The sequence below is a fragment of the Eubalaena glacialis genome, chromosome 7 (genome assembly GCF_028564815.1).
Source record: "Eubalaena glacialis isolate mEubGla1 chromosome 7, mEubGla1.1.hap2.+ XY, whole genome shotgun sequence".
NCBI lineage: Eukaryota > Metazoa > Chordata > Mammalia > Artiodactyla > Balaenidae > Eubalaena > Eubalaena glacialis.
The window spans coordinates 25,280,961-25,308,779 of NC_083722.1; the positions used below are offsets into that span (position 1 = coordinate 25,280,961).

Genomic DNA, 27,819 nt, shown 5'->3' on the forward strand with positions numbered 1-27,819 from the left:
GGGCCCACTTCTCCTAAAGCGCATGCTCATTGGCTGAACCCGCCTGACACTCAGCCCTGGGCCGGCGTCCCTTGACCCTGACGGCAAGCTCTCAGAATCCTGGGAAGTTTGGCGTCTTCGAAGGTGGTGGAGCTCGGGCGCCTCAGAGGGTTGCTGAGGCCCGTCGAGCCCGCGGAGGTTAAGTCCGCCGGCTGACGCCTCAGCCTTCGCCCCGCGCGCCGGTCTCGGGCTTCACGGAAATGAAAACAAGCCAAGAGTAAAACAAAACCAGTACAAATCCCCAAGTCAAAACAGCTACAATCAAATTCAAGGAAAGCAAAGGTAAATGAGTTTTCTCAGTATAATTAAGCAAGAGTCATTTTTTGGCAGAGGCAGAGTAAACAACTGAATTTCAAGGGGGTGAATTCAAGAAAAGGTGAAACGGGAATCTAACTTCAGTTATAGGATATTTATACCGATTTCTTTTTAGACCTTGATAAGCAGAAGTTCGCTGTCAAAGAATCCAGCTTTTCTTATTTGGTTGCCTTTCCTACAAACGGCAGCAGGGGGCACTAGATGCTCTAGTTTCATTCAGGTAGGCGAGGCGTTTTAAACCTTGTTAGAGTTATTATCAAACTCCAAATGGTTTTCTCGTAGAAAACAGGGCGGTGGTCTGAGTAAAAGGATGTAGGAGGACTTCCCTGGTGGCGCAGTAGTTTAAGAATCCACGTGCAGTGCAGGGGACACGGGTTCGAGCCCTGGTCTGGGAAGATCCCACGTGCCGCGGAGGAGCTAAGTCCGTGAGCCACAACTACTGAGCCTGCGAGCCACAACTACTGAACCCCACGTGCCTAGAGCCCGTGCTCCACAAGAGAAGCCACTGGAATGAGAAGCCCCCGCACCGCAACAAAAAGTAGCCCCCGCTCGCCGCAACTAGAGAAAGCCTGTGGGGAGCAACAAAGACCCAACGTGGCCCAAAATAAATAAATAAATAAATAAATTTAAAAAAAAGAATGTACCAAAAAGGTAACAATTTCTGCACTACAACCTGTTGACTAAGGAGTACAGTTTCCTGAAATATTGTGATGGGGATAAAAGGTCAATTACAGGACATAAGGGGGGATTTTAAGGTGGGCTCTGAAAGAGACAGGCAGTGGAGAGTGAACAGGGTACCGCTGACTCCCTGTCCTAGCCCTGCCATCTGGACTCATTTTGAACTTTTGCCAAGAACACGGGACTTTCCGTGCTGCTGGGACTGAGAGGTTTCCTGGAATTTGGCACTTTACTATAAACAATAATGATAGTAACTAACATTTAATGAGTATTGTGGGCCAGCCACCTTCTAAGCATTTAATCTTCCCAATAACTCTCCGGGGTAGATACTGTGTCATCCCCATTTTACAGAGGAGGAAACTGAGGCAACTTGCCAAAGGTCATGCACACAGCTGAGAAGTGTCAGATCCAGGTTATAGAAAAGAGTGTGCGTGCAGGCTCTGCAGTCATTCTGCCTGGGCTCCTATCATGGCTCCACTGCATACTTTATTAAGAGAGGAAAGCACGAAACATTATGACTGGCACAGAGGAAATACTCAGTAGTGTTTGCTATTATTATTAAAAGTGGTTCTTGCTCTCCAAGAGTTTAAAATCTACTTTAAGAGGTTGGTAAGATTCATAAGGCAGTAGAGATGCCTATTGAATGGGTGAATGGGACAGAGAATAGATGCGTGGAAGTATTTGGAGAAGGGAACAGCTGTGAAGAGTGGCCAGGTCTGGGTCACAGGTCACTCAGCATGGCACCTGCTTAAATGGGTAACCTGCATGTCATCATTAGAAGGTGGTCTCAGATCCTGAATGGCTTGAGCTAATCACTATAGTCTTTGTGTTTGGTTATCATATGGGTGGGTGTGTTTAATTAAAAATGTAGTCGATTTTTATTAGTCACTAAAATTGTCTTAAGGAATGGTATGGTATCTACTCTTTTAGCTGGAGGAAGCATTTATTAATTTTTTAATTTTTCAGAGAAAGCATTTATTAATTTCACAAATCTGTTAGATGTTATATGGTCAGGCCATTCAAGATGGCTGTTCTCCTGCTCTCTGTGCATGCCCTGCTTGACCAGGCCCTGCTTCCCTCACATAACTATTCAATCCTCTTAATTATAGGGCTTAATTAGTCCCTGGTAACTGAGCCCACCTGATGTCAATCCCCCCTGTAAATGGTAGCCTCCTTCTCCCCTGAGTAGCAAAGACTGTTGCCATGTCCTGTCCTTTGGATGCGGTAGGATGTTGCTCCAGGACCCTTTGTAGGATTCCCCATGTCAAATGAACCATTGATGTCTCTGTCACTGTCTCTGGGCTCTTCCGTCCCGAGGCTGGACAACTACAAGGCTTGCAGGCCTGTGGGATACAGCCCAACAGATGTCAAGCCATGGAAAAGGAGTCTGAGTTAGAATAGGACTCTGAGAGTTAGAGACTGACTCTCGAGGGGGATGGCAAGAGGTATTATAATTGAAACCTGAAGTCTGAGAGGCAAGGAATCAGGGGAACCGCATTGTGGGTAGCAGGAATGGCCTGAGCAAGGGCCCTTCAGTGGGGAAAGGGCTCCATGCCTTCTGAGAACCAAAGGAGGGTGTTTGGTTGGGGCTAGAGAATTGTGAATTAGAAGCAGAATAAATTGGTTCAGCAACAAGCTGTGTTCATAAAGAGCTGGGCTGAGTACGGTTTCCTGCTTCTGAGTCTTCTATTTAAATCTGGACTGTGCAGTCGCCAGATGTTGCTGCGCGGAAACTTTCTATCATGGTGAGGGGTAATCTTTGTGTGCATCTTGCTTTCCATTGGTTGTCCTTAACTGAGTTTAACGCTCTGTGTCTGTGTATGCTTAAACCCAGAAGAGCCTCTGTTTTGGATGAGATGACTCCTGACTCTTCTCTTTTGCTTAGCAGTAAAAGAATGGTAAAATGGATTTGCATTCATTCACTAGCATACTTGTCTAACTTCATCTTCCCCAAAAGATTTCTTAGAATAAAAAATAAAAACAAATATTAAAGATAGCTCAATCTTGGGACTTCCCTAGTGACGTAGTGGTTAAGAATCCACCTTCCAATGCAGGGGACCCAGGTTCGATCCCTGATCAGGGAACTAGATCCCACATGCATGTCACAACTAAGAGTTCACATGCCACAACTAAGGAACCTGCCTGCTGCAATTAAGACCTGGCGCAGCCAAAGGAAAAAAAAAAAAAATTCCTGTTCCTCTACATCCTCATCAGCATTTGGTGTTGTCGGTGTTAAAAAAAAAACAAACAAAAAAACTCAATCTTTCCTATTCTAACGGCCTCCATGGAGCCACTACTGTACTTGTAGTGTAAAAATCAAACATGTGAGAAAGAGGACTTGATGTACAGAGTTAATCCATGTGTCTTCTTCAGATCTCTTTGAGCAAACGACCCTTAATGCAATAAAACTGGCATCTTTGAGGAAAAGCAGATTATCTTGTGTGATAAGGCTGCCTTTTCTCATTATGTTAATGTTGCTCTGATCATGCATTTTAAACAATGTTCTTAATTTAAAAGAAAAGGTCCCAAGAGAAGGCTTAGGCCGAAAAACAGGGCATGATAATACTTGGAAACATGCAATGGAGAAACATTCTGAAAATCCACTCAACAGTGCAGCGGGACTCACTGTAAAGGTGAAATTGGGACCACATTTAATGAAAAGAGAGATTCAGCCCCTTTCTCTCTCCTTTCTTCTTATAGTTCATTCTAAGGGGCTAATTGTTAGAGCAAGTTTAAGTGGTATATCCAACAAATTTCATAGAAAGAAGGGCAATGAATATTAAAAGTTTCTGAAATTCAAACCAGATGTGGACGGAGAGTTAGTTTAAAAACAACCACACACCTGTAACACCTTGGGCAGGCTCTGGAACATCTAGCAGCATTTGTATAACTCATCTTTTCAGGCTGGATTTAATAAAGATTTGGGGGATGAAGACGGTTAGGAAGAAATTGAACTATTTATGAAATACATTTTTGTAAATTGGTAAATTATTCCAATTAGCAAAGTGGTTAATAATGCTGGCTTTTAGGCTGGATTTTTCAATTTGTGAAGCCTTAAGGCTAGGAGCCTGCCAGGTGAATAAGAAACGGTCAGGGCTTCTCCCTGCAGTTGACTGGGGCTGTGGTCAAAATGTAATAGGATGCTTCTGTGTCATTCCCTTTTGCAAAGATGTCACTACAGACAGAACTTTAGGAAAACTTTTTTTCATTCTTCTTAAATTGTCTCCTTGGAGGCTTTTGAAATGCTTAATTCAGTGGTCCCCAAATTTGCTGCCCATTGGAATCACCTGGGCATCTTTGAAAACTACCGATGCCTGGCTCCCATCTCCCGATATTGTAATTTACCAGGTATGGGCTGCACCCCAGGCATGGGGAGTGGTTTTGTTAATCTTTTTATATATACATGGGTTGTAAGAAATAATACAGAGAGATTCCTTATACTCTTTATCCAGTTTCCCCTGCATGGTAACATCTTCCAAAACAGTAATACAATATCACAACCACCTTATTGACATTGATACATGCAAGATCTGGAACATTTCCATCACCACCAGGATCCTTCCCTCTTGTTGGCCTTTTATAACCACACCCACCTCCCCACCCACTCCAACCCCCTCCTTAACCTCTTGGCAACCACTAATCTCTATTTCAATAATTTTGTCATTTCAAGGATGTGATATACATGTAATCATACAATATGTAACCTTTGGGGATTAGCTTTTTTCACTCAGCATAATTCTCTGGAGATTCATCCAGGCTGTTGCAGGTATCAATATTTTGTTCCTTTTTATTGCTGAGTAGTGCTTCAGGGTATGGACGTACCACGGTTTGTTTAACTATCTGGATTGTTTTCAGGTTTTGACTATTAGGAATAAACTGCTATAAACATTAATGTACATACTTTTGTGTAAACATGCATTGTCATTTCTCTGAGATAAATGTCCAGGAGTGGAATTGTTGGGTTATATGGTTAGTGCATGTTTAGTTTTTAAAGAAAATGCTGAACTATTTTTCCAGAGGGGCTGAACCATTTTTACATTCCTAACAGCAATGTATGAGTGATTCCATTTCTCTGCATCTTCGCCAGCATTTGGTGTTGTCGGTCTTTTATATTTTAGTGTAGTGATAGCACGTTGTGGTTTTAACTTACATTTCCCTAAGGGCTAATGAAACACCTTTTCATGTGCTTATTTGCCACCATTTGGTGAAATGTCTATTCATGTCTTTTGCCCATTTTCTAGTTGGAGTATTTATTTTTTACTCTTGAGTTTGCGAGTTCTCTATATATTCTAGATGCTAGTCCTTGGTCACATTTGTGGTTTGCAGATGTTTTCTCCCATCTGTAACTTGTCTTTTCATGCTTCTGGTAGAGTCTTTCCATAGAGCAAAAGTTTTAAATTTTGATGCAGTCCAATTTATCATTTTTTTATGGGTTGCGCTTGACATTATTCAAGGACTATCTAGCATTATGCACTAAACAGACATTTCGTCAAATCATCAGAGTCCCTCACTACAAAAAGCTTTCATGTTAAAACTTTCCATCCAGATGAAGATGTTCCCTTCTGTTGTCTTGTTTAGGTGTGTTGACTTTTAAAAGATGTTTGTGGTTTCAGAGAAACCCCATGAACATACAGATAGACTTAAAACTTCCAAAGATGTGAACTTCAAGACTACCATTGCTTATCAGATCTTGTCCTTGACATTCTAGACAGGCTTCTTTCAAAGAAAGCTCTTTACTCATGGGGATAAGGGAGTTGATGGATAAAAGAGAAATTTCTGGACTGTCACACAGAGGCAATACAACTCTCACCAAATAAATAGTTCATTGTATAAAGAAAAAAAGAACTGTTGTCATGATGGGAAGAGGTCAGGAAAAGGCTCAGATGTCCCAAACGGAATTAAAACTCATTCATTTGAATGGAATTACTACTCATTCATTTGAAAAATAAAATAGGGGGATTTAAGCACAGTCCATGGGGATTATGAATTATGGTCAGTGTGTCCCCTTATTTAGAATGTTTGGGGAGGAAGAACTTTTGTATAGTCAGAGCAGTGTTTCCAGTTACTAGAGATTTTCAAGAAGACCCTGGACCACCACGTAGCAGGGGTGTTGGAGAGGTGAGTCAGACACTAGAAAGTAAGGTATACAAGGTGAGCTTTGAGAACCTATCCAATCCTAGTGTCTCTGGCATCATGACCTTTCTCCAACGCAAGATTCAGAATATCCTGGAAAGGAAGAGTATAGGCAGGACTGATCCCAAGAAATATAGGCAAAGCACCAGGAAGAAGCCAGATAACTGGAGGAGAGCCTTATCTAAAAGTTGGATTTATGGAGCTGGAAAAGACTTTGAGGGGCAGCTATCTTGCTCTTGATAAAGAGACGGAGGAAGAAACTGTATTAGATAGGCTAGACTATGATGCACTAATAAACAAACCATGAAATCTCAGTGGCTTAACGTAAGAAAACTTTATTGCTCCCTTGTGCAAACTCCTTCGCAGATGTTTCTGGTCAGGCATCTTCTCCAAGTGATGACTCAGTGATCCAGATTCCTTCCATCTTCTTTCTTTCTTTTTTTTTTTTTTAAAGAGATTTGATGGAGAAGAGGCAGGGTCAAGGGCTTTTTTTTTTTTTTAATTAATTTATTTATTTATGGCTGTGTTGGGTCTTCGTTTCTGTGCGAGGGCTTTCCCTAGTTGTGGCAAGCGGGGGCCACTCTTCATCGCGGTGCGTGGGCCTCTCACTATCGCGGCCTCTCCTGTTGCGGAGCACAGGCTCCAGACGCGCAGGCTCAGCAATTGTGGCTCACGGGCCCAGCCGCTCCGCGGCAAGTGGGATCTTCCCAGACCAGGGCTCGAACCCGTGTCCCCTGCATTAGCAGGCAGATTCTCAACCACTGCGCCACCAGGGAAGCCCTCCTTCCATCTTCTTGCATGTCCTTTCAATACATGGCCTCTAAGGTCCATGGGAAAAGGGAAGAGGGTTGAGGAAAGGCACCTGGCTACTTTAGACATCCAAGCCCTGAGTATTCCATTCATCACTTCCACTCGCATCCATTAGGCAGAATGCATCCCACAGCCAACCCAACTGCAAAGGAGGCTGGGAAACAGAGGTCCACACAGGTATCAGTGGCACACCTATAGTTTCTGCTACAGGAAGCCAAAACCCAGAGGGGTGCCATGATTTCATTATGACCATTTTGTTAATGTTGACAGAACTAAGATCAGATTCTAGATAGGATGACCTAGAGGGTTAAATGTAGTATATGATGAAGCCTTCTATGGCTGGATCCTGGTCATTCCAAGATTCTTTTCTGCCCCTTCCCACTTGGCAGCTAGAACCTCAACAAAACAGAACTGTTTATAGTTCCCAGTGCCTGCTTTGCTCCTGCAGCCCCTTACTTAGGTGTGAATACCTTCTACTTCTTCACCTACCTCCTCTTTGCCTACTTATTCTTTAAGACTTAAGCATCTGTGCTTCCAAGAAGCTGATCTCAATCTTCTGATGCCCTGCTCTCCAGATTGGGTTAAGTATCCTTCTGTGCATCCACAGTATCCTGTCCACCTCTAACATCACAGTTACTAAAGATTATGTCATTATCCATTTTTATTCTATTTCCTGCCCTATGTTGTGTGCTTCTTGTAAGCGAAGGACATTATTAAAATTGTAATAATTTAAAAAATTTTTTGACCGACAGCAAATCTGACTTTTTGTGTACAGTTTATGAAGTTTAACAATTGTATATATTTATTAGAGTTGAGATTTTCCTGGTTCTTGGTATGCTGAATAATTTTGGATTGTATCCTGGCCACTTTGAAATTATGTATGAGACTCTGAGTCTTGTTTGAATCCTATAAAATGTTGACATTTCTGTTTTAGCAGGCAATCAACCTAGTTGGTTTCAGGCTTCAAGGTCTGACCAACTTGCTGTGGGAGGTGCTTTCAATATCAGTTCTGTTTTCAAAGCCTTTGCAGGGCTCTTCTGATCTATCTGGTGTGTACACCCCCTAGTGGCCAGTCTGACGGTGGGCGGTGATTTCTCCCGTGGTTCATTTCTCAGTCTCCTATAGACTCTTCATGGTCAGATTCACACATACACAGCTTGGGAATAAGCCCAAATTCTTAAACAACTTGAGCAGCACCCCAAGCTGCCTCCTCTCTGAGATCTTCTGAGATCTCCCTGGTGCTCTCTGGTTCCCTGAAGTGTCCCTTTTTGACCCTCATCTGCTGTGCATTTCCCTTAACTGTGTCCATGTCTGGAGCTGTTGGGGTCACTCAGTGAGAGTGAGATAGACCCCCATCCCCAGTTTTTTTTTTGGTTTGGATATTAAGATCAATAATGCCACACATACAACAAGAGGGTATGAAAAGTTTTATTATTCACATTCTGGAGAGAGCAGGGAGAGCTCCCAAGCTGGTCTGAAAATGGCTTGAGAGAGCCAGGAGAGGAGGCCGGCTTGGTGTTTCTGATGCTGGGGGGTGAGGCTGGGTTGAATTCTTGGAGCTGGAGCTCCGTGGTTTGAACCACCTGCTAGTTACAAAGGAGTATCTGAGCTTTCTATCAGTTTTGCCCAGATGTGTGGCAGAAAGGGAAGGGGTAGTGGTAAGGCTTGAAAGCTATGCGCAATCGAACATCAAGAAAAGAATCAGATCCATCGTTACAAGGGCCAAATGGCGGGAAGACAGAAAAAAAGCAACAGGCGTTTGTGCTATTCTCTTGGGCCAGTTCTTCTGATTGGAGAGGAAGATTCCTCTCCCTCAGAGTTTTTAGGTACCTGTGGGCCATCACAGTCTAGGTTGTGTGAGAGATTAAGGAAAAGAAAAAGAAGGAAAAAGAAAGATGGGGAATTTTCCCCATTCTCTCTGAATGTCAGGAGACCTCTTTCTCACTTCTCGTGTCAGAACTAAACAGCGTCTCCTGGAGCCTTCATTCTCCATCCTTGCCAAGGCTCACCTCTAGGTCTGGGGCTGCCCTGAGGCGAGGCCAGGCCAGGGGATACCAGAGGGAAAAAAAGTGTCAGGCTCACCACCAGTACAGTGGTACTTCAAATTCTGGTCTTGTCTCCAATCCACCTGCTACTATTTACTTTTCATGGTAAATACCTGCTCCGTGTATTCCGTCCAGGTTTTGTAGCTGCATTCAGTGGAAGACACAAGGCTGCCTACCCCATCTGACATAGAACCAGAATCTATCTAATTTCATTTTACTCACCTGGACCTAGCACAGGGCCTGGCATATGAAAGAGACTTAACAGATTTTCACTGAATGAACAAAGTGAACGGATGTATGAACAAAGTGAACGGATGAATGAACGAGTGAACAGATCAGTCATATGATTTATTTACAAATAACACAGAAATACTCATGTTTCCAAAGAACAAATTTCTGATGACCATTCCATGGTCAATTCTTCTCTCTTCTCTTACTGGGAGAATGAGGCATACAGAACAGATCTAGCCTGAGTTTATTAAGAAAATAATTTTTCTTGTTGAATCTTTAAATCAGATAAGTATTTCAAAAACCAAAGTTGCTACCTCTTTGGAAAGGGTTTGCGTTGCATAGGTTTCAATGAACTTTCTTAAACTCTTTTACCTGTTCTAGGATTAAAAGAAAATAAAATGAAATTGATGAGGTACTTCCTTTAGTTGCATGTGTTTACAACCTAATTACCACCTAAACAGGCTGAAGGGTAAGTTTAAAAAAACTGCAGAGCTCTATTGCCCATTCATCCATCTGCATATAAATTATTGGAATCCATTTACAATCACAATGCAAGAAACCCCCAGGTTCTTGAATAGCAGGCTCTTTTATTTCTGCCTCTTTAATCCTAGGCTGCTCTGACCCTTGCCGGCAGCAGAACTTAGCTGGTGAGTTCAACATGAAATCGACTAGGGTTCATCTTTTCCATTCTTGAAGTTGGCTTAGACAGGGACCACAGGAGTCAATGGGACCTCTGTGCGTGGATGGGATTCCCAGGAGAGTCAGGAAGGGACGGATGATTCATGAGATAAAACATCCCAAAGGGACTCCGCTTCCCTTTTAATTTTGTGCCCGTGTGAGGAATTTTGAAAACTGATGCTGCTGAAGACAAAATTCCCATCATGAGCTAAACAGGATCCCTGACAGAGAGGAAACACAAGCTTCTGAGAACCAGGGTCCAGTTCTCTTTACATAGAGGCCACACCGGTGGAGAAGGGCACCCAGCCAAGTAGGGTGCACACTCTTTCAAATGAGTTGGGGACTTGACCCCCTTCTGAAGTCCCTTTTTTCACTCTGTCTGATTCCATAAGAACAAATCAGTAATCTGCTCTGAGTGATCAAATGCCATTTCTCTCTGAGTCTGCTTTTCTCTGCTTCCTTTTTGTTCTGTGTGGCTGCTTTGGGTTCTTGAATGGCTTTTTCTGTCCTGATTTATCACTGGTATGAATTGCATCCATATCAGGAGTTTTCTCTTATGGCAGGTTTGGCACCAAAAGGAGAAGTTAAAACCCTTCCTAAGTCAAATCCACTTCCAGGGAGCTCCAGGGAACTATCCATGCACTTTGGATGCAGTGGTTTTGGTTTTATCTGAGTTTTGTATAATTTGCTGCAACCTGGAACATACTTGATTATATAAGAATTTTTATCGACATGGGGCTGGTCTGGCCACAGAATCCACTCCCTGCCCCCACCCTGCAGTCTCAAAAGCCCAGCAACCTGCTGGGGTGCATCCTCCAGATGGGCTGCCATTTAGTCTAAGCTGACTCCTTGAGGAGGGCTCCTGCAGGTGGACTTTCTTCCTCTGAAGACCCGGCCCCCTTAGGGGGACCTCCCTGCTGCCACAACTTTCCGGTTGCTCCCTGGGAATGTTTGTTCTTTCATTTATATATGGATCTGGCTAATGGAAAGAGAATGTGACAGATAGTCTATGTTTAGGATTTTTCTTCCTTTATTTCTCCTCTCCTCCTGAATGCAGAGAAAGGCAGATTAGAATCATAAATACGTCTTCACCGCAGGTATTGTGTGTCCCTCCAATTTTCTTTTGTTTTAGAGATTTTCCCCTCTTGTAAAAACTGCACAAGTAAAGCATGTTTGTTGCAGAAAAATTAGAGATAAAAAGAAAAAAGAAACATCCCATTTTTTTTTCATTAAAATATCAGGCTGAGGTCACTTCCCTCCTTCCCGTCTTTCTGACTAACTCCTGCTCACTTTCATCAAGTATTGATCTTGCCTTGCATGGGGATGGTGCCCCTAGCAACCAACATTTTTTTATTCCTAAACCACTGTAGCGAAGGTGCTTTAAGGAAAGTGTTCTCCCAAATTAAGTACAAAAGGAACATATATCCATGATAGAACAAAATATTTTAATGAACAGTTTAAACAACTCTCTTATAAGGAAGCTTCTGAGTGTGCCATGACACTGCTTCTTAGGTTGGCTTCCTCTGACCAGCCTTGGTCCTGATATTTCTTGACCCTGGGTAGTTTGTCTCTTGAGGGTAATGTCCAGAGTTCCCTTCTTAGACCCTCTGAATGGTGGTTCCTGGCCAGGCTGACTGGGCTCTCAGCTCCCAGTCTGTAAGAGGATGCCTTTTCTTGCACATTCTTCTTTTTTTTTTTTTAATGGGCTTAAATAAATTTATTTATATTCAAAATAAATTATTTTTTAAAAAAATTTTTATTGGAGTGTAGTTGATTTACAATGTTGTGTTAGTTTCAGATGTACAGCAAAGTGAATCAGTTATACATATACATATGTCCACTCTTTTTTTAGATTCTTTTCCATATAGGCCATTACAGAGTATTGAGTAGAGTTCCCTGTGCTATACAGTAGGTTCTTATTAGTTATCTATTTTATATATAGTAGTGTGTATATGTCAATCCCAATCTCCCAGTTTATCCCTCCGCTTCTTGCACATTCTTAACCCCATGTCTCTATAAACTCCTTTTCTCATTTTTGGGGGCAAGTGTATCAGGTATGAACCTCAATTTATAAATTCAGGAAAGTAGACATTTAATATTCTTTTTTCTGTAAACCAACTTATTTTCTACTTCAAACCTCCATTTCATCTGATGGCAGGAGTTTAGTCTGTCAAAGTGGGCTTTATACACACGTACATATCCACCTAGTCTGGGTCACCATCTATCCATGCTGGCCTCTCCCCTATTATGCCTGCTCATACCTGGCCTTTGGACTGTTCTGGTCACTGCTAAGTGATCCCTGACCCAAGGCCCCCCCAGTTCCAGCTTTCTCTCAGCTCAACTTCTTACTACTTTGAGTGCAAAGGATGGGTCTTCTTTTACCACGCGGTGCTGGGAAAAGCAAAAACCTCCGTGGGGCTAGCTATGCACTTCCTTTCATCTCTGCTACTCTGGGGTGCAGAGGTCTCTGTGGGCTATTTCAAGCCCGTGTTCGGGGCAGCTACATCGTTTGCCAGACTCCATGCAAAATGAAAACACCAAGCTGGGTAGGGATTGGGGAAGCCAACATCCCCTTCCCAAGGGCCCACAGTGCCAGCCCACAGCGGACAGCCAGTCCTCAAGGGATGGCCACCTTCCCCCCAGTACACATGTACATACTTGGTCCCTGGATGGGTGGGCAAGAGACCTCACCAAGTTGCACACCCCACGATGCCTGTGGTACCCTCAGCCTGAGGCCAAAAGGCAGATTCCTTGAATCCCACCCCCAGATGCCGTGGGGTGGGTGCACCAGGCCCTGACACCCCCAGTGCCCGCAACCACGCCCAGGCCCGCGCCAGTTGTGAAGAGAGCTAGTGGAGCACAGCCCAGGCAAAGGGAGGGTGGCAGGGCCTGTGGCACCAGGGTATGGGGGGGCGAACGTCAGGGATCCCAAGCCAGACACAGTGGAGGCAGGATGCACAAGAGCTGAGGCTCCAAGCCCCCGGTGCAAGCTCCAGTGTCCTGTGGTCTGCTTTACAAGTCACAGATTCAAAGCTAAAACTATTAAGAATTTCAAGGCAGCCACCGCAGAGCATCAGACCCAAGTGTGAGGGCCTTCTGGGAGCAGTGCCCTGTGCGCGGTACTGGCCACACAGCCAAACAGGCTGGCCTGTGTGATTAGACACACAAAAGCTGGAAATAGACTTCTTGTTTCTTGTACTGCCTCAGCCCTTCCTTGGTGCAGTGAGAATAAAAGGGTTCTAGCAATGGGGTGGGGGGAGAGGTGTAGGTAGGGGACGTTCCTAGAGTAACAGGAATTATCAGAAAGAAAAAAAACCCTGAATTCATATTTTAAGAATGTTTTCCCACCACACAAGCATCAACAGATCCTAGCCCTCCTGGACCCCTGGTGTAGTCCTGCATCTGATTCACAAGTGGGCTCACCTGTGGGGCACCAGGGGCTCTTCCACCGTTGCCCAAGCTGCACCTCCAGTTCTGGCCGGCATCTCTGCTGGGGGATGAGGTGGGAGGTGGAAGGAAGTAGTCTACTCCTAGTCTACTAGTATCTAGGACTAGGGCAGCACAGTGTGGAGGTTTCACGTCAGCCGGCCGAGCTCTCTCAGAGGTGTATTTTTAAATCTAAACCTGATCTTCAAAATGGGGCGCCACCCAGACAGAACTGCAGCATCGGCATCACTTGGGAACTTTTTAGAAATGCAAATTCTCAGGCCCTGCCCCAGACCCACTGTAGCTGAGGCTCTGGGGATGGGGCCAGCAGTCTGTTTTAACAAGCTCTCCAGTGAGTCTAATGCGCAGTGAAGCTTGAGTACCACTGCTGTGTTACATGGGGGACATTTTTCAGGATTCTTCAGTAAGGTTTCATTTACAATCTTATAAAATGACTGTTGGACCTAGTGCTCACTGACAGTTCAGAGAATTCTAAGACAGTTCAGCAACTCCAAGTATGTCCTCTAACCATATGCTACAATATTTGGGATCCCTGCATTAGAAGTTTATTCCTTCAGGGTCTCTTTTAAAAGGTAAAGGTTCTACTGGGTAAGTTCATATAAAAGTATCTGTGATACTTGTCATATTCTGCTTACCATGGCTAGGAAGGGAGAGGAGTACATCACAGAATAAGGAAATAGCTGAGCCAAGATAAGCATTGCCTGGGGATGGCAATTTTGCCTAGAGTCGGCATTTCCAGAACTTGTGCAGTCGCTAGAGTAAAACCATTTGTTTGAAATGGGCCTGATATCTTAACTGTAAAATCAAATGAGGGGGAGAGAAGGAAAGAGTGAGTTCAAGGGCGTAGAGGTAGGTGAAACCTCAGTTCATGTGCTGGCACCAACTAGCTAAAATCTTAGATAAGTTACTTAAACTCCATGTCTATAGAATGTGGTTCTATAACCCAAAACATTATATCAATTAGGATTTGGTTGCAAGTGACAGAAACTCCAACTCGAACTGGTTTATGCTGTCAGAGAAGAAGGTTATCTATTGGCTTTTGTAAATAATAACTCTAAAGATAGTTCTGACTTCAGAAACAGCTTGGACAGTGTTCAGAAGAGGCCACAAGAATGCAGTGGTTCTTCATTTTACTCTCTGCTGCTCTGTGTGTTGGTTTCATCTTCAGACTATGCAAGTTGGCAGGATGGCAGCCCCAGCTCCAGCCAGCATGTCTGGAGGGTTCAAGTCTGGATCTGAGGGCAAACCCTGGAGCCCAAACAAACCCCCAAAGGAGACTGATTGGCTCTGATATGCCTCCCTTGAGCTATGTGCCTACCCCTGAGCCAGTCACTGACCACAGGGGAAACTGATACTCTGGATCAGACGCCAAGCCTGAGTTGTACACTATCCCTGGAATGGGAGTGGTGGGAGGTACTGCCAATGCCACAAAACCACAGGGGATGGAGGTGGGGAGGGGTGGTTCCCCACGAACATGGGAGGTTGTTACTGAAAACGGAGTGAATGGAGAAGGGCTGTCCAGGAAGCCACACACGTCCACCACGAGGATCTCGGTTCCCACATCTGTAATTCTGTGAGGTCCTCCCACGGCCCAGGGTGCTGGTGTTGGAAGCCACGTTCATCAGACTGCCCTCCAGATGGAGCCTGGGTTGGGCTTGGGGAGGAAGGAATCCTTCTATTTAGGATGACTAAACTCATCCCCTCCAACAGCCCCGATGGAAAGGCTGTCCCTCCTGGCACAGCAGCCCGGCTTCTCGTTTCTCTGTGAGAGCGCCATCCACACCACACATCTGCCCCACCCCTCTGTTCACTGCCTTCTCCCCTTCAGCCTGCCTCTGTCCCCTAGGCTCCTCTCTCGGCACATCTGTCTCTCTTTCTTTCTCCCTTCACCCCTGACCCCCTCTGTCTCCTGTCTGGTCTTCTCTGCTGCCTGTCTCTGTTTCTCTCTCTCCATCGCTGACTGGCTGCCTCTGTCTGTCTGTCTGTCTCCCTCTCTCTATATATATATGTCTAGCTCTCTCTGAGCTCCTGTCTCTGTTTCTCTCCATCCTCTCTTGCTGGGATTCTGACTGTCTCTGTCTCATTCATTCTTTCTTATACTGTCTGTTCTTCTCTATCTCCGTCTCTTTAAGTACCTTCCTGTCACATTCTCTACCTGCCCGTTTCATTCTTTGTGTCTACTTCCCTTTCTCATCTGCCTTTGTCTCAGATTTTTCTTTCTTTCTGAAATAGTTCCCACTGCTTTAGACATGACTCTAAAATGTTCACAATCCATGCTTACTCCAAATGTTTCTTAGCCAACAGACAAAGAGTTTATAAGGATGGAGCAAAGACCGTGAAGGGAGGGAAATTTAGAAAGAAAAAGGAAGCATTAATGGGGCACCTGAGGCATAGCACTGTGAATAAGAGGTTATTCAAGCCAAAAAATACACAGCACACACACACATTAAAGTCACAAGCCACCTTCAGGCAGGCATTGAGCTTCTCCACCACAGTTACAGTTGAGTTTGGTTGAAGTCTTGTTTTTCTTAGTTTACTTTTTCTTAACGGAATAGCTGCTCCCTGGGTCTCTAAGCAGTCTGGGTGTGCATAACTGATACACAGTCTCAGCCCACAGCCGGCTAGTTTACAACAGGGGCAATGAATGTGACCTGACTCTGCTGTAGGGCACCTTTGTGAGTCTCATCCTGTGGACAGCTCAGCCCTGATTTTCTTTGTGGTGGCCACCCAGGTCCTGCTCCTCAATGGCTAAATACATCTCCGATGCCCAACTCAGCAATGACTGACATCGGGCCCTTCTAACAATCTGCGATTTCCAATTCAATAGGAGACATTGCTGGGTTTTGAAAAATAGAATGTTTTTCAAACGTTAGAAGGAAATATCTATCCAATAGGCTTGACACCCAGATTTTATTTCCATGTATGTTTAAAAACTGGCTTCTCATAGCATCCTGAGGACTGTCCTTCTGATCCTCAGTGAGTTAGTCTTCATTTACTCATGTCTACATTTTCAAAGGTCAGACATTGGCTTCCGCAGTCACTAGCATATTTTTTAACTACTATGATGTAAATGGCAAAAAGAGTGTAAGGTCATAGGATCTTTTTTCTTTTCTTTCCAACTTTAACACTTAGCTGCTCTATCATAGTAAGCAAATCAACCTCTGTGAGTCCCAATTTCCATGTTAGTAAAAATAAAAGATAACAAGTGCCCAGCACAGTGCCTGGTACTTAATAGGTACTGATTAAAAATGTGTTCATTCATGTAAAAGAATGATGCTCTGCTTTGGCTGCCCATTAGAATCTCCTGGGAAGCTTTTTAAAGCCTGAAGCCCAGGCTGTAGATTAGACCCATTATACAGTGTATAAGACTGGGTCTGAGACCTGGCAGCAGTATTTTTTTAAAAAATCCTATCACTCATTCTACCCCAGGTAATTATAATATACAGCCAAGCCTGATAACCACGAATTTAAGAGGAGGTTTACATTAGCTGTGTGATTGTTTTGTGCTTAATAAAGGGTCAAAGGCCCCTTTTTAAAAAAATGTGCTCTTGGACCATAGTCCTCACGAATCAATTTCCCCAATTTCCAAAGATCGCCTGTTCCTATAAGCTTGTCTACAATAAAAAAATGACCCCTAAAAGTTTCTGTTTGGTCAAGGGGAAGTACATGTTAAACACTCAGTTCAACAACTCACACTGAATATTTTCCAGGTACTGAGAATTGTGCTAAACCAGAAGCCTCTATCTTCAGAAAATAAAATCCATAACTTCAAAAGGCCCACCACAAGTAAAAAGCAATGCCTTGTAAAACAAAACAAAACAAAACAAAAACGTCCTTTCCTTAGAACTTGATGCCTTTAAGCACACACCCTGCCAAGTTAATTTTCTGCTGAATATCAGCTCTCCTGCTGCGTGTAATGAGGGGCCTAAGAAGAGGAACAGGAAGTTTACACTGATGTGGGAGGTTTACTGGAAAATTCTGTGCTAAGAAAATAATTTCAGTGGTCAACATTGCTAACAAAAATACATTGGGCTGACCAAAAAAAAAATCAAACAAGCTTTTACTTGGTGGGACACTGTTTTTAATCGAAAAAAATTATGTATGTACATTTATGAATTTCTTCCTCATTTTGATGATACTTTTGACACTCTCTGGAAATGATATGTGTTTCTATTTTCTTTGTTCTTCACTCTGCATTGGTTGTTCTCAGCCCAGAAAAGAGGTATAATCTCAGAAAGGAAATAAATATATGAAAGGGGATCCAATTCAAGAGAGTCCATCAGAAGCTCCTCTCAAATCTTAGCCCTGAAGCCCTTGCTGTGGTGTTTGTGTGCAGCATCTCACATCTGCTTCCTATGTCTCCAACTTTCCCCTCACTCTCTGGATCCCCAGATTCATAGTCTGGGCTAGTTTTCCACTGGCCAGTCACTAATACTACTCTCAAAAGAATTCAAACTGTCATCTAGCATTCATGGACCATCTAGTGGGAAAAGATTTGGAGCCAGGAGGCCAGGGTTCTAGGCCTCGTTTTCTTCCTTACCACGTATATGACATCAAGCAAACACACAACTTCTTTGAGCCTGTGTTTCCTCGTTTAGAAAATGAGTGATACATTACCAACCTCGCAGAATTGTTGTAAAGGCTTAGTCAACTATAGGCTTATTTGTACATGCAGTACAAATGTCCAGTGCTGTTTTGTAACACTTATTTTCCCAGGTTTGGAAACATTTCACCCTTAATATGAAAAATTTATAAATGACGACTTAAATGAACCAACTGAACTTTTTCTACAAACGTTAGCCTGCAAACTCCCCAGCCCACACCTTAGTGCAACCCTGCCCTTTTGGAATAGGTAACCCTGAATGCTCCAGGAAGAAAGTCAGATTTCTAAACACGTTACTTTGTCCTTTTCTCTTTTCTCAGGTAACTTATTACAGAGATCTGGTTCAGCTTCAGAGATCTGGTGGCTCTGCAGGGGGTGACAAAGGCAGAAATGGATCTTGTCTTTAAACAAAAAGGAAGGAAGGGTAGAGAGACCTCTACATGCCTGCCCTCCCTGACACACACTGGGGAGCATCGTTCAGGGTCTGAGACTCATCTCGGCAGCCTGTGCTGACGTGTCCCCACCACCAGTTCATGGGAAAGCTGGCCTCCCACACACCAGCTGGGTCCCAGGTCAATGCTTTCTAGGGAGAACAACAACAAGAAATGGCTTTCCAAGTACACTTTCATCGAGAAGAATAGAAACTGCAGACAATATTTTCATCATTAGTTATTGTAAAATGTTTATGATGTTCTAGGGAGATAAAAGGCAAGGATCACGCAGCCCTCCCACTCCCACCTGCCGCGATCCACCCATAGCCACCTCACCTGTAAAACAGTTCAAACTAGGCTTGTATAAATTCCCCAAAGAAGGTCCAGATTTCAGAGTGTACCTACCTCTGAAATATGGAGGAAGGAACATTCTTCGCTCTTGTCCTCTGCTAAGGAGTTAAGGGAAGGCAGTAATATTTACTGAGCTCCTGGCAGATGTCCAGGCATTTTTCTCAGATGATATTTAATCTTCATTATGACACTTCGAGGTACATATTCTTATGCCTATTGATGAGGAGACTGAGGGTCAGAAAGATGAAGAAATTTATTCAAGATCACATAACAAATATTGATAATTGGTAAAAACAGCATTCTAAGCCCAGTCTACTTCATTCCTTTCATTAATTCATCTTCTAAAATATGAATGGAGAGAAGTACAGCATAAATTACCATTGTAGTCCTTCGTTGGTGAAATAGAAAAAATATTGACCTTATTTTAAAATCGATCAATCAATCCTGGTTGTTTCCTCCTAAAGGCAATCTTGACCAGTTAAAAAAAAAAAAAACCTAAAAAATGAAACCTCTCTGGTATTTGAAAATGACCACATTTTTTCAATAGGTGTCAATGGGTCAAATTCTGACATTCCATTGAAATCCCTGAGAAGGCTAGAAAATTCTACCTTTCTAAAATTCTAGAAATTTCTCAAACCGTGAGACCTGACAAGGGAGGAAAAAGCCTTTTATTAGAAAGTCAACACACAGTCATTCTTGACTCATGAACAAGTGGGGAATTAGTTGTGATGTGTGTCTAAGCAATTTATTGCCAGTAACAGAAGTTAGCAAATCATTACTCAATTATAATGGAGTACTCATAAAAGCATACTTTCTACTGTTTTGTATGTTTGAAATTTACATTAACAAAAAGATTTGTTTTTAATTTCCCCATTTTTATTGAAGTATAACTCATGTACAGTGAAAGGACCGCTCTTTGTTTTTTATAAATTTATTTATTTTATTTATTTATTTTTGGCTGCATTGGGTCTTCATTGTTGCACGCAGGCTTTCTCTAGCTGCAGCGAGCGGGGGCTACTCTTCCTTGCAGTGCGCGGGCTTCTCATTGCGGTGGCTTCCCTTGTTGCGGAGCACGGGCTCTAGGCGCGCGGGCTTCAGTGGTTGTGGCGCACAGGCTCAGTAGTTGTGGCTCACGGGCTCTAGAACTCAGGCTCAGTAGTTGTGGCGCATGGGCTTAGTTGCTCCACGGCATGTGGGATCTTCCTGGACCAGGGCTCAAACCCGTATCCCCTGAATTGGCAGGCGGATTCTTAACCACTGCGCCACCAGGGAAGCCGGAAATGACAGGTCTTAAGTGTACAGTTCTGAGTTTCAGCAGTCACATCTGTCTGTGTAACCCATACCCATCACGATACAGAATACTGCCATAACCCCCCAGATATCCCTCAGGCCCCATCCCTGTCAACCCCTCCCAGCCCACCCCACTCCACAGGCAACCACTCCTCTGATTTCTTTTGCCACAGGTTGGTTTTGCCTATTTCAGAACTTCATATAAATGGAATCAGTATGTATCTTATTGTACCTGGCTTCTTTCACTCGGCATAACGATATTGAGGCCCATCCATATGTTGTGTGTATCAGAAATGATTTTCATTTGTTATTTTTTTTTTATTGCTGAATAGTATTTGTTTGTATGGAAGGACCCGTTTTGTTTATTCATTCTCCTACCGATGGACATTTGAGTTGTTTCTAGTTTGTGCTATTCTAGTTTTGAAGCCAGGGCTAGGAAAAGAAAAGAGAGAAAGGTAAAATTTTTTGAAATCTAATTTTCTTACTGGAACATTCTGTGTTAGGAATAAAACTGCTATGAATCTTCATGCACAAGTCTTTTCTGTGTCCAATGTTTTCATTTCTCCTGGGTAAATACCTAGAGGTGTATTTTCTGGGTCATAGGGTAGGTGCGTGTTTAACTTTACAAGAAACTGCCAGACCAGTATTCAAAGTGGTTGTACAGTTTTACTTTCCTGCTAGTAACATATGAGGTTCTGTTGCTCTACATCGTGGCCCACACTTGGTGCTGTCAGTCGTGGCATCACATGGTGACTGTAATTTGCATTTCCTTGATGACTAAGTATCGGTTTTCATGTTCTAATTGGCCGATCCTCCTTTGTGAAGTGTCTGTTACAGTCTTTTGCCCACTTTATTGGTTTTTAACTTAAAAATCATGTAATCTCAACACCCAGAGATAACCATCATTAACATTTGAGGCTTTTTTCTATGCATTTACTTATTTACACAAATATATTCTTTACAAAATTGGGTCCATATTATATAAACTGTTCTGTAACCTATTTTTTTCATTTAGCAATTGGTCATGAACATTTTTCCCTATCAATAAATACACTTCTGTGTCATCATTTCTTTTTCCATGAATGATCATTGCAGTTTTATTCACACTAATGGCCCAAATAGGATACAACCCAAATGTCTTTCACCTGGTGAGTGGATAAACAAAATGTGGTGTATATCTGTACAGTAGAATACTACTCAACAATAAAAAGGAACAAACTACAGGTAAATGTGACACACATGCAAAACCATATGCTGAGTGAAAAAAGCCAGACCCAAAAGTATAAATACAAACTATAGTGAAAATGCAAATTTAGTGACCAAAAAAACACTTGAGGCTGAGAGATGGAGTGCCAGGAAGGAAGATGAAACTTTTGAGGGTGATGAAAATGTTCTATATATTGACTGCAATTATAGTTTCTTTGGTATATGCATGCATCACAACTTATCAGATTATGCATTTAAAATGGGTACATATTGAAGAAAATTATGGCTCAATAAAATTGATGTTGAGGAGATGCAATATAGGATACAGGCTAAGCACTGAAGAAAGTGGGGCAAGCATGGCTGACACAGTTAAAGAAAGGAGCAGAATTAACTTGAGATAAGAAAGTAGAGTTTTGATCTCAGAAAAAAAAAATAGTTTTAAGTTGAATTAGGGCTCTTCGTTAAACCCCATTAAAGTTTAGGCTAGAAGGGTGATTTATTCCTCACAGCATACAAAAAAAGATTGAACAGCTGGAACCAGACCCAAGGCTGTCCCTTTTGGTCCTTTGGCTAGAGCCAGCAGGCTTTTCTAGAGCACGTGTGTGTGTGTGTGTGTGTGTGTGTATCTGTGTGTGCGCATGTGCGCAGCCATTGGCATTTCCAGATTGCTGGCTTCTCCAGCATCCAGTCTGGGATATATGAGGCAAAAAGAAAACCCAGGGAACTTACCACCTTATTCCTCAGTTCCTGAGGTCTATAGCTGGTCTGCCTTTTCCCCACCTTTCAGAGTATTCTTGTCTTTGCTTTATATAGAATGTCCAGAGTTTTTAGCTGTACTTAGCAGGAAGAGTATGGGAAAAGTATGTCTACTCCATCTTTCTGAAAGTAGAAATCTTCTTGACTACTTTTAAAAAATTGGTTTGTTCATCTTTTAATTATTGAGTCATAAGAGTTGCTCATATATTCTGGATACAAGTCCTTTGTCAGATTGCATGTTGTGAATATTTTCTCCCACATATAGTTTGCTTATTCAATGTCTCTTTTTTTTTTTTTTGGCCTCGCTGCACGGCTTGCGGGATTTCAGTTCCCTGACCAGGGACTGAACCCAGGCCATGGCAGTGAAAGCCCAGAATCCTAACCACTAGGCCACCAAGGAACTCTCTTCAGTGTCTTAACAGGGTCTTTTGATGAACAGAAGTTTTAAATTTCAATTAAGTCAATTTTCTCAATTTGTTTCTTTTATGATTAGTGCTTTGTGGGTCCTGACAAAGAAATATTTGCAAAGATAACCCCCTGTGTTTTTTTTCTAGAAGCTTTATGGTTTCTGCTTTTACATTAAAAGCTATGATCCATCTCAAACTATTTTTTGTGTTTGGTATGAGTTGCAATTGATTTTTTTTTCCCCTAGATAGCCAGTTGTTTCAGCACCATTTGATAGAAGTATTTTTTTCCCTTATTGAGCTTCTTTAGTACCTTGGTCAAAAATTAATACATATGGTTCTACTCTTATACAATGTTCTGATCCAGTGATCTGTTTGTCTGCCTTTATGCTAATACCACACTGTCTTGATTACCATAGGATTTTAGCAATCTTGAAATAGTGTATATCCTCCAACTTTTTTTTTTTCAGAATTGCTTCATCTCTTTAAGACCCTTCAAATTTCCATAAAAATTTTATAGTCTATTCGTTAATTTCTACAAAAAAAAAGTCTTCTGGGATTCTGATTACGGTTGTGTCAAATCTTTAGGTCACTTTTGGGGAATTGACATCTTAACAAGAGACAGTAAATATTTCTTTCCATTTTTTTTTGTCTTCTTTGATTCTCTTAGCAATATTTTGTAGTTTTCATGGTATATATCTTACATATGTTTTATTAAGTGCATACCTGACTTTGGGTTTTTTATGTTATTCTAAGTGGCATTATTTTAAGCTTAATTTTTCAAATGTTCATTAGCTAATATATAGAAATACAACTGAGTTTTGTATATTGATCTTGTATTCTGAAACTTTCCTAAATTCACTTAATAGTTCTAGTAGCTTTTGTTAAGTTGTCTAAGGTTTTCTATGTATAGGATGATGTCATCTGCAAAGATAGTTTTACTCCTTCCTTTATAGTTTTATGCCTTTTTTTTCTTGTCTTATTACACTGTTGAAGACCTCTACTAGGAGTGGTGAGAGTGGAATACTTGTCCTGATCTTAATCTTAGGGGAAAAAAGTTTTAATCTTTCACTAGTAAGTATGTTGCTAATTGTAGATGTCCTCTATTGGGTTAAGAAAGTTTCCTATTATTCTGTGTTTGCTGAGAGGTTTTATCATGAATGAGTGTTATATTTTGTCAAATGCTTTTCCTGCGTCCATGGAGATGATCACATGATTTTTCTTCTTTATTCTGTTATTGCATCAATTTGTATTCAGATGTTAAACTAGCATTGCATTCCCAGAATAAACCCCATTTGATCATGATAATTATTCTTTTTCCATGTTGCTGGGCTCAATTTGCTAAAATTTTGTTAAGGACTTTTTAATCTATGTTCTTGATAATATTGGTCAGCAGTTTTTGGGGGGTTTTTTGTAATGTCTTTTTTTGGTTTTGATATAAGAGTAACTCTGATCTCATAAAACAAGTTTGTAAGTGTTCCCCCCTCCTCTATTTTCTAAAAAGGATTGTGTAGGATTAGTATTATTTTCTCTTTAAATGTTTGAGATAGTTCATCAGTCAAGTTTTTTGTGTGTATATGTAACTTACCTTGTTTGTTTCCCTTCTTTCAGGAATTACAGTCCTCCCAGACTGTTGTCCAGTGTCTATTTTATATACTTTACCTAGTTTTGTGGTTGTTTATAGTAAGAGGGCTGTGTGGTACCAGTTTCTCCATCATGGCTAGGTCAGAAATATCTAGTAAGAAGCTTGTCTAAATTGATGTTATTATTAGGGTAATTCTAAATTCAGTAGATTCAGTATATTGCCCTAGTATTGAACCTCCCACAATAGATTGTCGTAATTGCATTTCTATTGAATCTATCCCCAAATTAAATATTAAGGTAATTAGTATAATTCAATGTTAGCAGAGACTAGTACAATGAACAGAAGTCTAGATTCAATATTAATAACATTGCTTTTACTTATTTCAATATTGATATGCTTTCTTGTAAGGAGTACAAAGTAGCAAAGTTATAGGTAGAGTTATTTTGTATAACTCTGATATGCTTCAGGACAGTGTTTTGCATTCCATCTATTATGCTTATTAATAGGAGGTTAAAAGTTTGAAAGCCATTATTTAGAGACTTACATGTTTCAGAAAGGTTATTGCTTAAATGTGCTAAACTTTTCTAATAAAAAAAGTGTGTATAATTCTGGTATCTTAGCAGAAACAAGGTGTTTCCCAGTAGAGAACTTTGCCATTACATCTTCTGCGTGGCTTTGTCCCTGCTGCTTCTCATCACGGGATTAGACCATGTAGAAAACATTTTCCAAAATGATACATAATATTCAGGTTAAGTGGATTTTTTAGGCTCATATCTCTCTGCATAAGGAACCATGATGGAAAATGAATACTTTGCTTATGAGGCCTATTTTGGGCCTAAATCTACCTTCTTAGACAATCAAATTATTTCAACTTCCTTTTTGGAATTAAGTGGGAATATTAAACAAATGATAAAGTAAAATTAAAAACTACTTGGCAGTTGTGGTTCTTGCCTTCAGTTAGGATAGGTGAAATAGTTTAGCCTTTGCTTGCTTAAAGCACCCCACCCTTTGGACAGCCCCAGGATCTGAAGTCTGCATCCCACTTCTGGGTCCAAAGGGAAATCCTCAGAGCTAGGGGTCACCATAGCTATCCCAGTGGGAACTTTGAAGCAGGAGTAGATTAAAAAAATAAAACCCTGACATTACAGATTGTACACATTGTTACAGTGACACTGTAATTAAGGGTAATGTTACCTCCTTTGAAAAATCTTCAATGATATTGCAACACGGAGAACATGTAAGAACACGCCAACTGATTAGCACTGGAGAAAACTGTTTTTTAAAAAACACATTATAATGAATTGAAACAATATATCCCTTTGTTGATAGCACTGGTGAATTCTGACACTGGTAAATTTTAGCTACCATTACTCTAGACCTTTTCCTACCATCTGTCCCCGTCAAAATTACCATTAGAGCCATGGAAGGTCAAAGAATCTTGTTAATCTCTGCCAACAAATTCACAATAAAAAAAAAAAAATTGATGGTTTATTTAATGCAGTGGATTACAAGCCACTGGTGCTTCAGAATCACCAGGGTGCCTTTAAAAATTTAAATGCCCTGGTCTCATGCCCAGATATTTGGATTTGATTGATCTGACTAGAGACTAGTCATCAGTATTTTTTCATAGAATTTTTTGAGATATAATTTACATACCATAAAATTCACACTCTCAAAGTATGCAACTGAGTGGTTCTTAGTGTCTTCACAAAGTTGTGTAATCATCACTACTCCTTAATTCCAGAACATTTTCATCTCCCCCAGAAGAAACTTGTACCTGTTGACTCCCCATTCCTTCCTCCTTCTAAATCCTGGCAACCACTAATCTACTTTCTGTCTCTATGGATTTGCCTATTCTGGACATTTCATAAAAATGGAATCATACAGTATGTGGCCTTTGGTGACTGACTTTTTTCACCTAGCATCATATTTTCAAGGTCATACTTGCTGTAGCATGAATCCCTACATCATTAATTTTATGACTGAATAATATTCTATTGTATAGCTATACCACCTTTTGTTTATCCATTCATCAGTTGATGGACATTTGGATTGTTTCCATTTTGGCTATTATGAATACTGCTGCTATGAACATTCGTGTACAAGTTTTTGTGTGGATATATGTTTTCAGTTCTCTTGGGTATACATTTAGGAGTCAAATTACTGGGTCAGATAGTTACACTATGTTTAGCTTTTTGAAGAACTGCCAAACTGTTTTCTAAAGTGGCTGCATTATTTTACATTCCCACTAGCAGTGTATGAGGGTAATAGTTTCCCCACTTTCTCCTCAGTAACACTTGATATTATCTGTGTTTTCAAGTATAGTTTCCTAGTGGGTATGAAGAAGTAGTATCTCATTGTGGTTTTGATTTGCATTTCCCTTGTGACTAATAATGTTGAACTTCTTTTCATGTGTTTATTGTGCATTTGTATATCTTCTTCTGGGAAATGTCTATCCAGATTTCTCATTCACTTTTCTATTGAGTTATATGTCTTTTTATTGTTGAGTTGTAAGAGTCTTTATATATTCTGGATACCAGAGTATAGATTTATTGATATCTAATATATGATTTGCAGATATATGATTTACAAATATTTTCTCCCAGTTTTTGGTGGGTTGGCTTTTCATTTTATACTGCTCTTTGAGGCACAAAAGTTTTTATTTTTCTTTATTTATTTTCTGGCCATGCTGCACGGCATGTGAGCTCTTAGTTCCCTGACCAAGAATCAAACCCGTGCCTCCTACATTGGAAGCACAGGGTCTTAACCACTGGACCACCAGGGAAGTCCCAAAAGTTTTAATTTTGATGAAGTCCAATTTATCTATTTTTTCGTTATTGGTTGTGCTTTTGATATCAAATCTAAGAAACCATTACCCAGTTCAAAATCATGAAGATTTACACCTATGTTTTCTTTTATAGTTTTACCTCTTACATTTTTGTCTCTGATGTATTGGGGGTTAATTTTTTAAAAATTTATTTATTTAATTTATTTATTTTTGGCTGTGTTGGGTCTTTGTTGCTGCGCACGGGCTTTCTCTAGTTGCGGCGAGCGGAAGCTACTCTTTGTTGTGGTGCACGGGCTTCTCATTGCGGTGGCTTCTCTTGTTGTGGAGCACAGGCTCTAGGCGTGGGCTTCAGTAGTTGTGGCACGTGGGCTCAGTAGTTGTGGTTCGTGGGCTCTAGAGCGCAGGCTCAGTAGTTGTGGTGCAGGGGCTTAGTTGCTCCGCAGCATGTGGGATCTTCCCAGACCAGGCCTTGAACCCATGTCCCCTGCACTGGCAGGCAGATTCTTAACCACTGAGCCACCAGGGAAGTCCTGGGGTTAATTTTTGTATATGGAATGAGGTAGGAGTCCAACTTCATTCTTCTGTATGTGGATATCCAATCATCTTAAAATTCTGATTCTGGTCTTACTTTTGACCACCAACTACAATTCTGCACCTAATTCCAGTGTGTGAGTTTTCCCCCTATGTCACCAAGCAATTCTCTGACACCAACTGGGTGTCCTACAATTCAACTCAATATCAGACCCACAAGTTAAGGGCTCAGTCCCCTAAGACTGCCCCCTCCCTAATTTCAGATTCAATAGCATGTCCAGATTATCACCTGGGCTCTGGCCATGGATCAGAGATTCCCACAACCCCCTGCTTGAGTTCTAGTAATTGCTGGAGAAGGTCACAGAACTCAGGAAGACATTTGCTTACTAGGTTACTGGTTGGTTTATTATAAAAGAATACGATAATGAAAAAAATAAAGTCCTCTCCACCTGGTTCTACAAGAATTAAATCATTAGCCACTGTAGTCACTGACCTTTA

At 41.5% G+C, this 27,819-nt stretch overlaps 1 long non-coding RNA gene across 1 annotated transcript in view; it reads left to right on the plus strand.

The window, feature by feature from the left end:
• Window positions 1-131: 131 nt before the first annotated feature.
• Window positions 132-27,819, plus strand: part of LOC133094413 (uncharacterized) — a 50,393-nt gene continuing 22,705 nt past the window's right edge. The window contains exon 1 of the long non-coding RNA XR_009701458.1: window positions 132-321. This is a non-coding gene — a long non-coding RNA (uncharacterized LOC133094413). The remainder of the gene's footprint in view (window positions 322-27,819) is intronic.